This window comes from Aedes aegypti, chromosome 1, assembly GCF_002204515.2.
Source record: "Aedes aegypti strain LVP_AGWG chromosome 1, AaegL5.0 Primary Assembly, whole genome shotgun sequence".
Lineage (NCBI taxonomy): Eukaryota > Metazoa > Arthropoda > Insecta > Diptera > Culicidae > Aedes > Aedes aegypti.
In genome coordinates, this window is record NC_035107.1 from 14366013 (window position 1) to 14378244 (window position 12232).

At 39.2% G+C, this 12232-nt stretch overlaps 1 protein-coding gene across 1 annotated transcript in view; it reads right to left on the bottom strand.

Annotated features, from left to right (window-relative positions):
* LOC110680850 (proline-rich protein 36) overlaps positions 1-12232 on the bottom strand; it is a 578332-nt gene that overhangs the window by 63158 nt on the left and 502942 nt on the right. The window lies entirely within an intron of this gene.

Sequence of the window (12232 nt, forward strand, 5' to 3'; positions counted from 1 at the left end):
GCACTGACTGGTTCGCTGTGGCACTTTGACAGGCGAAAGCGACTTGTTCGAAATCTCTGAAAGACTGACTGAGGGGGAAAATCCTGAAGATCCGCGGCGAGCGTTGCTTCTTCATGTTGTCATAATAAAAATAACATTTTTATGACGTAATATAAATTTAATATATTTCGCGATAACAGCCCTCGGAGGAGCCAGGGGTGGGATTCGACGCCTGGCAGCAGGGGTGGGTTCGGTAATGAAATTAAGGGCCTTTAGCGAGAACGAAGCATTTCACCAGCATGTTCATGGCATAAGTTGAATCCATTTGCGACACGGCGTTTAGAGATTTCACAAAAATGCTCGCAGGGGTGGGGTAAAACGACTGTTCTAAAAATCGCTAAAGCGATCATTAATTCCTGCGCCGTCTTCGACGATACTCGGAACGAGAGCTTATCGCGTCTTCGTCCTCTTCCCGGAAGACTTCCCAACCCCAAGTACACCCCTGCCAGCACCAATTTCCACCAACCAGTCGTCGGTGGTGGTTCCGAGAAAAAGCGATTGCCGGCGGTGGCTTAAGAACCCCAAAACCCCGCCGTCGTAATCACTCCCCCCCTTTGTCCATGATTCTTCCCCCACTTCGCACTAACAGATTGAAGTCCGGATTAGGGATGACATCCAGAAGGCGCGCCGGCGGCGCAGAAGGCGGTGAAAAAATCATTACTTTACGAAAAATTATGATGATTACTGTTTTGCCCGGTCCACTGCCGATGGCAGAAGAAAGACTTTTATCTGTTTTCCCTGCGAAGTTTTTCCCCTTGATGGGGAGGAAAAACCGGAAACCGGAGGGTCGGGAAAAGAATTACTTAAAGGAAAAATCCGGAGCGAACGAAAAAAAAAATTAAACGAGGGATGAAATCTTTTCAAGTTTTTTTTTACTGACCGAAGACGCTAGGACTTTCAGAAAAAAAACAAGGGGTGAGAGGGTTTTTCGATGTTCTAAAAAAAGTCTAATGGCTTTGGAGGCAGTGGCGGTACGCCGAATTCAAATTAAATGGGCAGTAAATTAAAAATAGATAAAAATGTGACATAATCAGGGGCCCCGAAATCAGGTCCCTTAATTAGGTGGGAGGTTGCCCGCACGATGAAAGGTTAAAACGAGAGCTTTTGAGTTGTTTTAGTACAATGGTGTAATGTTAATGTGAGCAATTAATTCAAATTAAAGTGGCGATGGAAGGTTTGACCGGATGAAGGCCATGGAATTTCCCCTTTTTCATTTGAATTTGAATTAATTAATGTACTAAACGTTCGTTCCAGAATCAACATGTCGAGTTTTATAGCTGATATTTACCGGTTTGAAGTACTTCCAGTTGAAAAAAACGCTTACCTGTAATGGAAAGAAAAAACAATCATTAGACATTAATGAGAAATGTTAAATCTATAAGAGTACGGAAAGTTGTACTAAAATAATGATGTTTAGAACAATTGATGTTTTATGAGAATTCGAATATATGACGATTTCTTCAGAGATCATGAGAGGATTTCTTCGGAAATCTTGAGAGGATTTCTCCAGAAATCCGGAGATGATTTCTCCGGAAATCCGGAGAGAATATCTCCGGAAATTCGGAGCGGATCTTTCCGCAAATGCGGAGAGCATTTCTCCGGAAATCCGGAGAGAATATCTCCGGAAATCCGGAGAGAATTTCTCCGGAAATCCGGAGAGAATTTCTCCGGAAATACTTTAAAGATTTCTGTTGATATCCTGACAGGATTCCTTGGAATATCCAGGAGAGATTTGTTCGGAAATCCTGAGAGGATTTGTTAGGAAATTCTGCGAGGATTTCTCCTGGAATCCTAAAAAGTATTCCGAAGAAATCCTGAAATTATTTCTCCGGAATCCCTGAGAAGATTCCTCCGGAAATCCGGAGAGGATTTTTACGGAATTCCTGAGAGGATTTCTCAGGAAATCCCGAGATCGGAGATCGAAAATCGGAAATCCGTAGAGAATTTATTGGGAAATCCGTAGAGAATTTCTTTGGAAATCCTGAGAGGATTTCTCCGGAAATCTTGAGAGGATTTCTCCAGAAATTCTGAGAGGGGTTCCACGGAAATCCTGAGAAGTTTTCTCCGGGAATCCGAAGAAAATTTCTCAGGAAACCCTGAGAGAATTTCTCCGGAATTTCTGAGACATTTTTTCCTGAAATCCGGAGAGGATTTCTTCGGAAATCCGGAGAGGATTTCTCCGGAAATCCGGAGAGGATTTCTCCGGAAATCCGGAGAGGATTTCTCCGGAAATCCGGAGAGGATTTCTCCGGAAATCCGGAGAGGATTTCTCCGGAAATCCGGAGAGGATTTCTCCGGAAATCCGGAGAGGATTTCTCCGGAAATCCGGAGAGGATTTCTCCGGAAATCCGGAGAGGATTTCTCCGGAAATCTGGAGAGGATTTCTCCGGAAATCCGGAGAGGATTTCTCCGGAAATCCGGAGAGGATTTCTCCGGAAATCCGGAGAGGATTTCTCCGGAAATCCGGAGAGGGTTGCTCTGGAAATCCGGAGAGGATTGCTCTGGAAATCCGGAGAGGATTTCTCTGGAAATCCGGAGAGGATTTCTCTGGAAATCCGGAGAGGGTTGCTCTGGAAATCCGGAGAGGATTGCTCTGGAAATCCGGAGAGGATTTCTCTGGAAATCCGGAGAGGATTTCTCTGGAAATCCGGAGAGGATTTCTCTGGAAATCCGCAGAGGATTTCTCCGGAAATCCGGAGAGGATTTCTCCGGAAATCCGGAGAGGATTTCTCCGGAAATCCGGAGAGGATTTCTCCGGACATCCGGAGAGGATTTCTCCGGACATCCGGAGAGGATTTCTCCGGAAATTCGGAGAGGATTTCTCCGGAAATCCAGATAGGATTTCTCCGGAAATCCGGATAGGATTTCTCCGGATATTCAGATAGGATTTCTCCGGGAACCTGGAGAGGATTTCTCCGGAAATCCGGAGAGGATTTCTCCGGAAATCCGGATAGGATTTCTCCGGAAATTCGGATAGGATTTCTCCGGAAATTCGGATATTATTTCTCCGGGAACCTGGAGGAGATTTCTCCGGAAATCCGGAGATGATTTCTCCGGACTTCCGGAGAGGATTTCTCCGGACATCCGGAGAGGATTTCTCCGGGAACCTGGAGGGGATTTCTCCGGAAATCCGGAGAGGAATTCTCCGGACATCCGGAGAGGAATTCCACGGACATCCGGAGAGGAATTCTCCGGAAATCTAGACAGGAATTTTCCGGAAATTCGGACAGGAATTTTCTGGAAATCCGGACAGGAATTGTCCGGAAATCCAGAGAGGATTTCTCCAGAATTCCGGAGAGGATTTCTCCGGAAATTCAGATAGGATTTCTCCGGGAATCCTGAGAGGATTGCTTCGGAAATCCTGAGATGATTTCTTTGGAAAACCTGAGAGGATTTCTCTGGAAATCCTGAGAGTATTTCTCTGGAAATCCGGAGAGGGTTTCTCTGGAAATCCGGAGAGGATTTCTCCGGAAATCCGAGAGGATTTCTCCGGAAATCCGAGAGGATTTCTCCGGAAATTCGGAGAAGATCTTTCTGGAAATTCGGAGATGATTTCTCCGGGAATTCGGAGATGATTTCTCCGGAAATCCGGAGAGGATTTCTCCGGAAATCCGGAGAGGATTTCTCCGGTAATTCGGAGAAGATTTCTCCGGAAATCCGGAGAGGATTTCTCCGGATATTCGGAGAGGAATTCTCATGAAATCCGGGGAGGAATTCTCATGAAATCCGGGGAGGATTTCTCCGGAAATCCGTGGGGATTTCTCCGGTAATCCGGGGATGATTTCTCTGGAAATCATGGGAGGATTTCTCCGGAAATCCTGAGAGCATTTTTGAAGAAATCCTGAAAAAAATTGTTCGGAATCCCTGTGAGGATTTCATCGAAAATCCTGAGAAGATTTTCCAGGAAATCCAGACAATCCTTTGAGAATTTCTTCGGAAATCCTGAAAGGATTTGTTTGTAAATCCTGTGCCGATTTCTCCGGAAATCTTTAGACAATTTATTTTCTCAATGCCAATTGACTTTTCTTAAAGACAAGTGGCTTTTCGCAAAGCCAACTGGCTTTTCTCGAAGCCATCTGGTTTTTATCCGAGCCAACTGGTTTTTCTCAAAGCCAACTGGCTTTTATCAAAACCAACTGGCTTTTATCAAAACCAACTGGCTTTTATCAAAGCCAACTGGCACTGGCTTTTATCAAAACCAATTGGCTTTTATCAAAGCCAACTTGATTTTCTCAAAGCCAACTGGCTTTTCTCAAAGCCAACTGGTCTTTTTCAAAGCCAAATGTAATCATCTACCAGGCCCAAATAGAATTTCTGCAAGGCCGAAATTAGCTGAAAAGGATCTTCGGCAATCCCTTAGTTGGTCTTCAGAAAAACCAAATTGCTTTACATAAAACCAAAACTAACGAGAAAAATTCTTAGTATTATCGTCGCAAATCAAACCTTCATTCAATGGAAAATCCCCAAACGTACTCAGCAACATTCCCTAACAGACGACCAATATTCCAGTTCAAAAGCCAATTGAACCATCCGGAGGCGTTCCGAATATTCGCATCTGACACAATCCATTCACCGAACAATTGGCTTTCCATTTCCAACGCTGGAAAGCTGTCTCAATACAACTTTCGCCCCCCCCCCCCCCCCCCCCATTTCAGAAACCTATGTGTTTCGAGTGATCCCCGAAACTCATTCCGCATACGTGAAGCTGCATATTGTTTCCCTCTAATTTGCTTTCAAGATGACGACTGACCAGCCATGATTGGGAAGAGCCGGTAGGCAAGTCACCAGCATTTGCATCTGACGTATTTATGGGGCCCAGATAGCCGTAGCGGTAAACGCGCAGCTATTCAGCAAGACCAAGCTGAGGGTCGTGGGTTCGAGTCCCACCGGTCGAGGATCTTTTCGGGTTGGAAATTTTCTCGACTTCCCAGGGCATAGAGTATCTTCGTTCCTGCCACACGATATACGCATGCAGAAATGGTCATTGGCATAGTAAGCTCTCAGTCAATAACTGTGGAAGTGCTCATAAGAACACTAAGCTGAGAAGCAGGCTCTGTCCCAGTGGGGACGTAACGCCAGAAAGAAGAAGAATCTGACGTATTTCAGAAGTAGACTCGAAATCGACAATGCCGAATCAAATTTTAATTGAAAACAAAACATCAATCGCTTTTTCGGCCGGATTGCTCTGGAACGAAACGACGGGACGGATGGTCATCATCATCGTCCTGGATGGGTTGAAAATCTGGTACCTACCGTAAACCGGGATAGCTTTCATTTTATATTCAAGAAACTAGTTCTGATATCTTATTTATCGATTGCAGATGAAAGATTGCCCGAATAAGGAAAAACTGCAGAAGAACCATACATTCCAATGTAACAACACCATTTGAACTATATATTTACCATAGAAATAAACGTTTGAACCATAATGTAAATGGTTTTACCGTTTTTTTAACGTAACCATTAAAAAAAGGACTTTTCCATACAACTTTTTTCACAAAACGCCAAACGTTCTAACAAAAATGTTAAGCAGTCTATGATGACACCTGATTCAAATAACCCATATGTTCTACGGTACATGTATTTGAAGGTTTTTGGTTCCTTTGGCCACTTTCAGGAAGTCTTCCGGCTTGAGACAAAAACTTGTGTTATCAAAAATACTCCATTCTACGGTACCCTTTAGCTCTGCGCTCTGTAGACGACGGACGGACGGATCGCCACCGGTCACACAAAAAGCAGATAAACTCATAAATAAATATTTGAAAAGTATTCGCTTTCGTGTACAGGATTTCGGATTTGGTCCGGCAATCGTAAGCCCCCTTAGGGGGATAAGGCTTCATCGTCATACTCGACGTCGTCGCCGTCGTCAGTGCCCTATCCCTCTCGCATCAACGAGAACGAGAACGGAACGATGTGGGAACAGCTATTGAAATGTACACCTCTCCCTCTTCTGTCGGTCTGTCCGACGGTGTTTAGATCGAAGCAAACCAGGAGCGAACGGTTGTTGTCAACGGCAACCAGCAGAAATCACGTCGACGTTTCGAAATCCGGACACGGACACGAAACGAACGAACGAAGCGCCATCTGCTTTTTTGCTCGCTGCCAAAGTTGAAAAGCCAATTCACTTTTCTCGACAACTCACATAGCGCACTCGAAACCCGTCAGACGACGACGGTGTAGAGTGTAGAGTTCGACACAAAAAGATCGGAGGAACCCCCTCGTAGTGCCCTCCCCCCTTACATTTTGCCTCTCATATATCCAATAACCGACCAACCAAAAGTGTTGTATAACATCTAAATCATTTCAGCAATAATATTTTATCATCCGGAATAGATAGCAAAATGTACCCACTTCTGTAGACTATAGGATTCCTATCCCCCTCCATTCACAGGGGGGGTCTCGTCATCGTCAGGTTCCCGAATGAAAAGCCACAGTTAACTTATGCCGGGTTGCTATTGTTCTTTGACTTTTGTGATGACGACTAGGACTATCGGGGAACAGAAGCACATTGCTGAATTGAATTATGTCAGGAATTGAAATGGAATCATATCAATTTATATTTCACAGACTGGGCCCTTCCCACCGACCGTACCGGGTCTCTGGTTTTCTTTCTTCGGGACAGGAGAACGGTTCTGGTGCGGGACTGCCTTCCTGCAGTTTTTGGAGTTGGAGAACGGATCCGAGTTGTAATAATAAGGACAAATATTTGCTCATATTCATTCGGTGTGTTTACTGGGTACGAACGAACGAACAAACGACGGAAGGGTTTCTTTTCGGGGTTTTCTGTGGCTGACATATTGTCGTTTGTTTTCGATTTATTAAGGACTGTATTGTAGTCGAATGGGTTCTGAAGAGTTTTACTACGTTCGTTCGTAGATATGGTTTCAGGGAGAAAGTATTCATTGTGGTACTGCTTTATGAGAGTTCTTCTAGTTTATGGGGGTAAGCTATTGTATTCTTAACTTGTGGCTTCTGAGATAGGTTGCATAGTCAGAGTGACCTAAAATTTTCCAAAAAATTCTTCTATGGTTTCCTAGAACATTCCATGTTCATAAACTTCTGTGGAAGCTATTTTTAAACTATTGTAATATCGAAATTGGCTTTAAAGTCTTTTAAAAGCCAATTGGCTTTACTGATAGCGTAAACGCCTTGCAGAAAGCCAATTTGATATGATCGAAGATCAAATTCGTGCTCGATGGTGTTGCCTATTTGACCATGCTTAAATGTATTTTTAGTTATGCTGAACACACATTTTAGTTTTTACAATTGCTTTTCGACTTAACTGATGATCAAGTAGCTTTCTTAAAGACAGATGATGCCTGTCAGAAGGCCAATTCATATCTTACTGAAGGCAATAGGGTTCTAAAGCCCTGTCCTACAAGTTGAAATTTGAAATTAGAAACTTGAAACTAGAAATTTGACACTTGAAACTAGAAACTGGAAACTAGAAACTAGAAACTAGAAACTAGAAACTAGAAACTAGAAACTAGAAATTAGAAACTAGTAACTAGAAACTAGAAACTAGAAACTAGAAACTAGAAACTAGAAACTAGAAACTAGAAACTGAAAACTAGAAACTAGAAACCAGAAACAAGAAACTAGAAACTAGAAACTAGAAACTAGAAACTAGAAACTAGAAACTAGAAACTAGAAACTAGAAACTAGAAACTAGAAACTAGAAACTAGAAACAAGAAACGAGAAACATAAAACTTGAATAATGAAACTCGAAGCCTGAAAATTGAAACTAGAAACTAGAAACAAGAAATAAGAAACTAAAAACTTGAAACTTGAAACTTGAAACTTGAAACTTGAATCTTGAAACTAGAAACTAGAAACTAGAAAAACTTGAAACTAGAAACTAGGAACTAGAAATTAGAAACTAGAATCTAGAAACTTGAAGCTTGAAGCTTGATGCTAGAAACTAGAAACTAGAACTTGTGACACTTGTAAAACTTGTGTGAAACTTCTTGTGAAACTTCTGATGAAACTTCTTGTGAAACTTCGTTTGAAACTTCTTATGAAACTTCTTGTGAAACTTCTTGAGAAACTTCTTGTAAAACTTCTTGTGAAATTTCTTGTGAAACTTCTTGTGAAATTTCTTGTGAAACCATTAGCGTAAAACTTCTTGTGAAACTTTTTGTGAAACTTCTTCTGAAACTTCTTGTGAAACTTCTTTTGAAACTTCTTGTGAAACTTTTTGTGAAACTTCTTGTGAAACTTCTTGTGAAATTTCTCGTAAAACTTCTTTCAGTTTCACTTGTGAAATTTGTTACTTGAAACTAGAAACTTGAAATTTGAAACAAGAAATTATAAACTAGAAACTAGAAACTAGAAACTAGAAACTAGAAACTAGAAACTAGGAACTAAAAACTTGAAACTTGGAGCTTGAAATTTGAACCTGAAATTTGAAACTAGTATCTGGAAACGAGAAATCTGAAACTTGACACTTGAAACTTGAAACTAGAAACTAGAAGGTAGAAGCTAGAAACTAGAAACTAGAAACTAGAAACTAGAAACAAGAAACGAGAAACATAAAACTTGAAAGTTGAAACTTGAAGCCTGAAACTTTATACTAGAAACTAGAAACTAGAAACTAGAAACTAGAAACTAGAAACTAGAAACTAGAAACATGAAACTAGAAACTTCCATAGACCAAACTTCTTGTAAAACTTCTTCTGAAACTTCTTGTGGAACTTGTAAAACTTGTGAAACTTCTTGTGAAACTACTTGTGAAACTTCTTGTGAAACTTCTTGTGAAACTTCTTGTGAATTTTTTTGTGAAACTACTTGTGAATTTTCTTGTGAAACTCTTTGTGAAACCATTAGTGTGAAACTTCTTCTGAAACTCCTTATGAAACTTCTTGTGAAACTTCTTGTGAAACTTCTTGTGAAACTTCTTGTGAAACTTCTTGTGAAACTTCTTGTGAAACTTCTTGTGAAACTTATTATGAAACTTCTTGTGAAACTACTTGTGAAACTTCTTGTGAAACTTCTTGTGAAACTTCTTGTGAAACTTCTTGTGAAACTTCTTGTGAAACTTCTTGTGAAACTTATTATGAAACTTCTTGTGAAACTACTTGTGAAACTACTTGTGAAACTTCTTGTGAAACTTCTTGTGAAACTTCTTGTGAAATTTCTTGTGAAACTTCTTGTGAAACCATTAGCGTGAAACTTCTTGTGAAACTTTTTGTGAAACTTCTTCTGAAACTTCTTGTGAAACCTCTTCTGAAACTTCTTATGAAACTTCTTGTGAATTTTCTTGTGAATCTTGTAAAACTTGTTAAACTTCTTGTGAAACTTTTTGTGAAACTTCTTGTGAATTTTCTTGTGAATCTTGTAAAACTTGTTAAACTTCTTGTGAAACTTTTTGTGAAACTTCTTGTGAATTTTCTTGTGAAACTTCTTGTGAAACTACTTGTGAAACTTCTTGTGAAATTTTTCGTGAAACTTCTTGTGAAACTTCTTGTGAAACTTCTTGTGAAACTTCTTCTGAAACTTCTTGTGAAACTTCTTGTGAAACTTCTTGTGAAACTTCTTGTGAAACTTCTTGTGAAACTTCTTGTGAAACGTCTTGTGAAACTTCTTGTGAAACTTCTTGTAAAATTTCTTCTGAAACTTCTTGTGAAACTTCTTGTGAAACTCTTGTGAAACTCTTGTGAAACATCTTGTGAAACTTCTTGTAAAATTTCTTCTGAAACTTCTTGAGAAACATCTAGCGAAACTTCTTGTGAAACTCTTGTGAAACATCTTGTGAAATTTATTGTGAAACTTCTTGTAAAATTTATTGTGAAACTTCTTGTGAAACTCTTGTGAAACATCTTGTGAAACTTCTTGTAAAATTTCTTCTGAAACTTCTTGTGAAACTTCTTGTGAAACTCTTGTGAAACTTCTTGTAAAATTTCTTCTGAAACTTCTTGAGAAACATCTAGTGAAACTTCTTGTGAAACTCCTTGTGAAACTTCTTGTGAAACTTCTTGTGAAATTTCTTGAGAAACTTCTTCTGAAACATCTTGTGAAACCATTAGCGTGAAACTTCTTGTGAAACTTTTTGTGAAACTTCTTCTGAAAGTTATTGTAAAACTTCTTGTGAAACTTCTTCTGAAACTTCTTGTGAAACTTCTTCAGAAACTTCTTGTGAAACTTCTGGTGAAACTTGTTGTGAAACTTGTTGTGAAACTTCTTGTGAAACTTCTTGTGGAACTTGTAAAACTTGTAAAACTTCTTGTGAAACTACTTGTGAAACTTCTTGTGAAACTTCTTGTAAAACTTCTTGTGAAACTTCTTGTGAAACTTCTTGTGAAACTCCATGTGAAACCATTAGCGTGAAACTTTTTGTGAAACTTCTTGTGAAACTTCTTGTGAATCTTCTTGTGTAAATTGTAAAACTTGTGAAACTACTTGGGAAACTTCTTGTGGAACTTGTAAAACTTGTGAAACTTCTTGTGAAATTTTTCATGAAACTTCTTGTGAAACTTCTTGTGAAACTTCTTGTGAAACTTCTTGTGAAACTTCTTGTGAAACCTCTTGTGAAACTTCTTGTGAAACTTCTTGTGAAACTTCTTGTGAAACTTCTTGTGAAACTTCTTGTGAAACTTCTTCTGAAACATCTTGTGAAACTTATTGTGAAACTTCTTGTGAAATTTCTTGTGAAATTTCTTGTGAAATTTCTTGTGAAATTTCTCGTGAAACTTCTTGTGAAACCATTAGCGTGAAACTTCTTGTGAAACTTTTTGTGAAACTTCTTCTGAAACTTCTTGTGAAACTTCTTCTGAAACTTCTTGTGAAACTTTTTGTGAAACTTCTTGTGAATTTTCTTGTGAATCTTGAAAACTTGTTAAACTTCTTGTGAAACTTTTTGTGAAACTTCTTGTGAATTTTCTTGTGAAACTTCTTGTGAAACTACTTGTGAAACTTCTTGTGAAACTTCTTGTGAAATTTTTTGTGAAACTTCTTGTAAAACTTCTTGTGAAACTTCTTGTGAAACTCTCGTGAAACCATTAGTGTGAAACTTCTTGTGTAAATTGTAAAACTTGTGAAACTACTTGTGAAACTTCTTGTGAAACTTCTTGTGAAACTTCTTCTGAAACATCTTGTGAAACTTATTGTGAAACTTCTTGTGAAATTTCTTGTGAAATTTCTTGTGAAATTTCTTGTGAAATTTCTCGTGAAACTTCTTGTGAAACCATTAGCGTGAAACTTCTTGTGAAACTTTTTGTGAAACTTCTTCTGAAACTTCTTGTGAAACTTCTTCTGAAACATCTTGTGAAACTTATTGTGAAACTTCTTGTGAAACTTCTTGTGAAACTTCTTGTGAAACCTCTTGTGAAACTTCTTGTGAAACTTCTTGTGAAACTTCTTGTGAAACTTCTTGTGAAACTTCTTGTGAAACTTCTTGTGAAACTTCTTGTGAAACTTCTTCTGAAACATCTTGTGAAACTTATTGTGAAACTTCTTGTGAAATTTCTTGTGAAATTTCTTGTGAAATTTCTTGTGAAATTTCTCGTGAAACTTCTTGTGAAACCATTAGCGTGAAACTTCTTGTGAAACTTTTTGTGAAACTTCTTCTGAAACTTCTTGTGAAACTTCTTCTGAAACTTCTTGTGAAACTTTTTGTGAAACTTCTTGTGAATTTTCTTGTGAATCTTGAAAACTTGTTAAACTTCTTGTGAAACTTTTTGTGAAACTTCTTGTGAATTTTCTTGTGAAACTTCTTGTGAAACTACTTGTGAAACTTCTTGTGAAACTTCTTGTGAAATTTTTTGTGAAACTTCTTGTAAAACTTCTTGTGAAACTTCTTGTGAAACTCTCGTGAAACCATTAGTGTGAAACTTCTTGTGTAAATTGTAAAACTTGTGAAACTACTTGTGAAACTACTTGGGAAACTTCTTGTGAAACTTCTTATGAAACTTGAGAAACTTGAGAAACTTGCGAAACTTGAGAAACTTGAGAAACATGAGAAACCTGAGAAACTTGAGAAACTTGAGAAACTTGAGAAACGTGAGAAACGTGAGACCAAACTGGTCTTGCAGATACCAGATCAGTCTTCCAGAGGCCAGGTCAGTCATCCAGAGACCAAATTGATCCTCCAGCGACCGAATTGGTCTTCCGGAGATCAAATTGTTCTTCCAGAGACCAACGGGGTCTTCCAGAGACCAAATTGGTCTTCCAGAGAACAAATTGGACTTCCAAAGA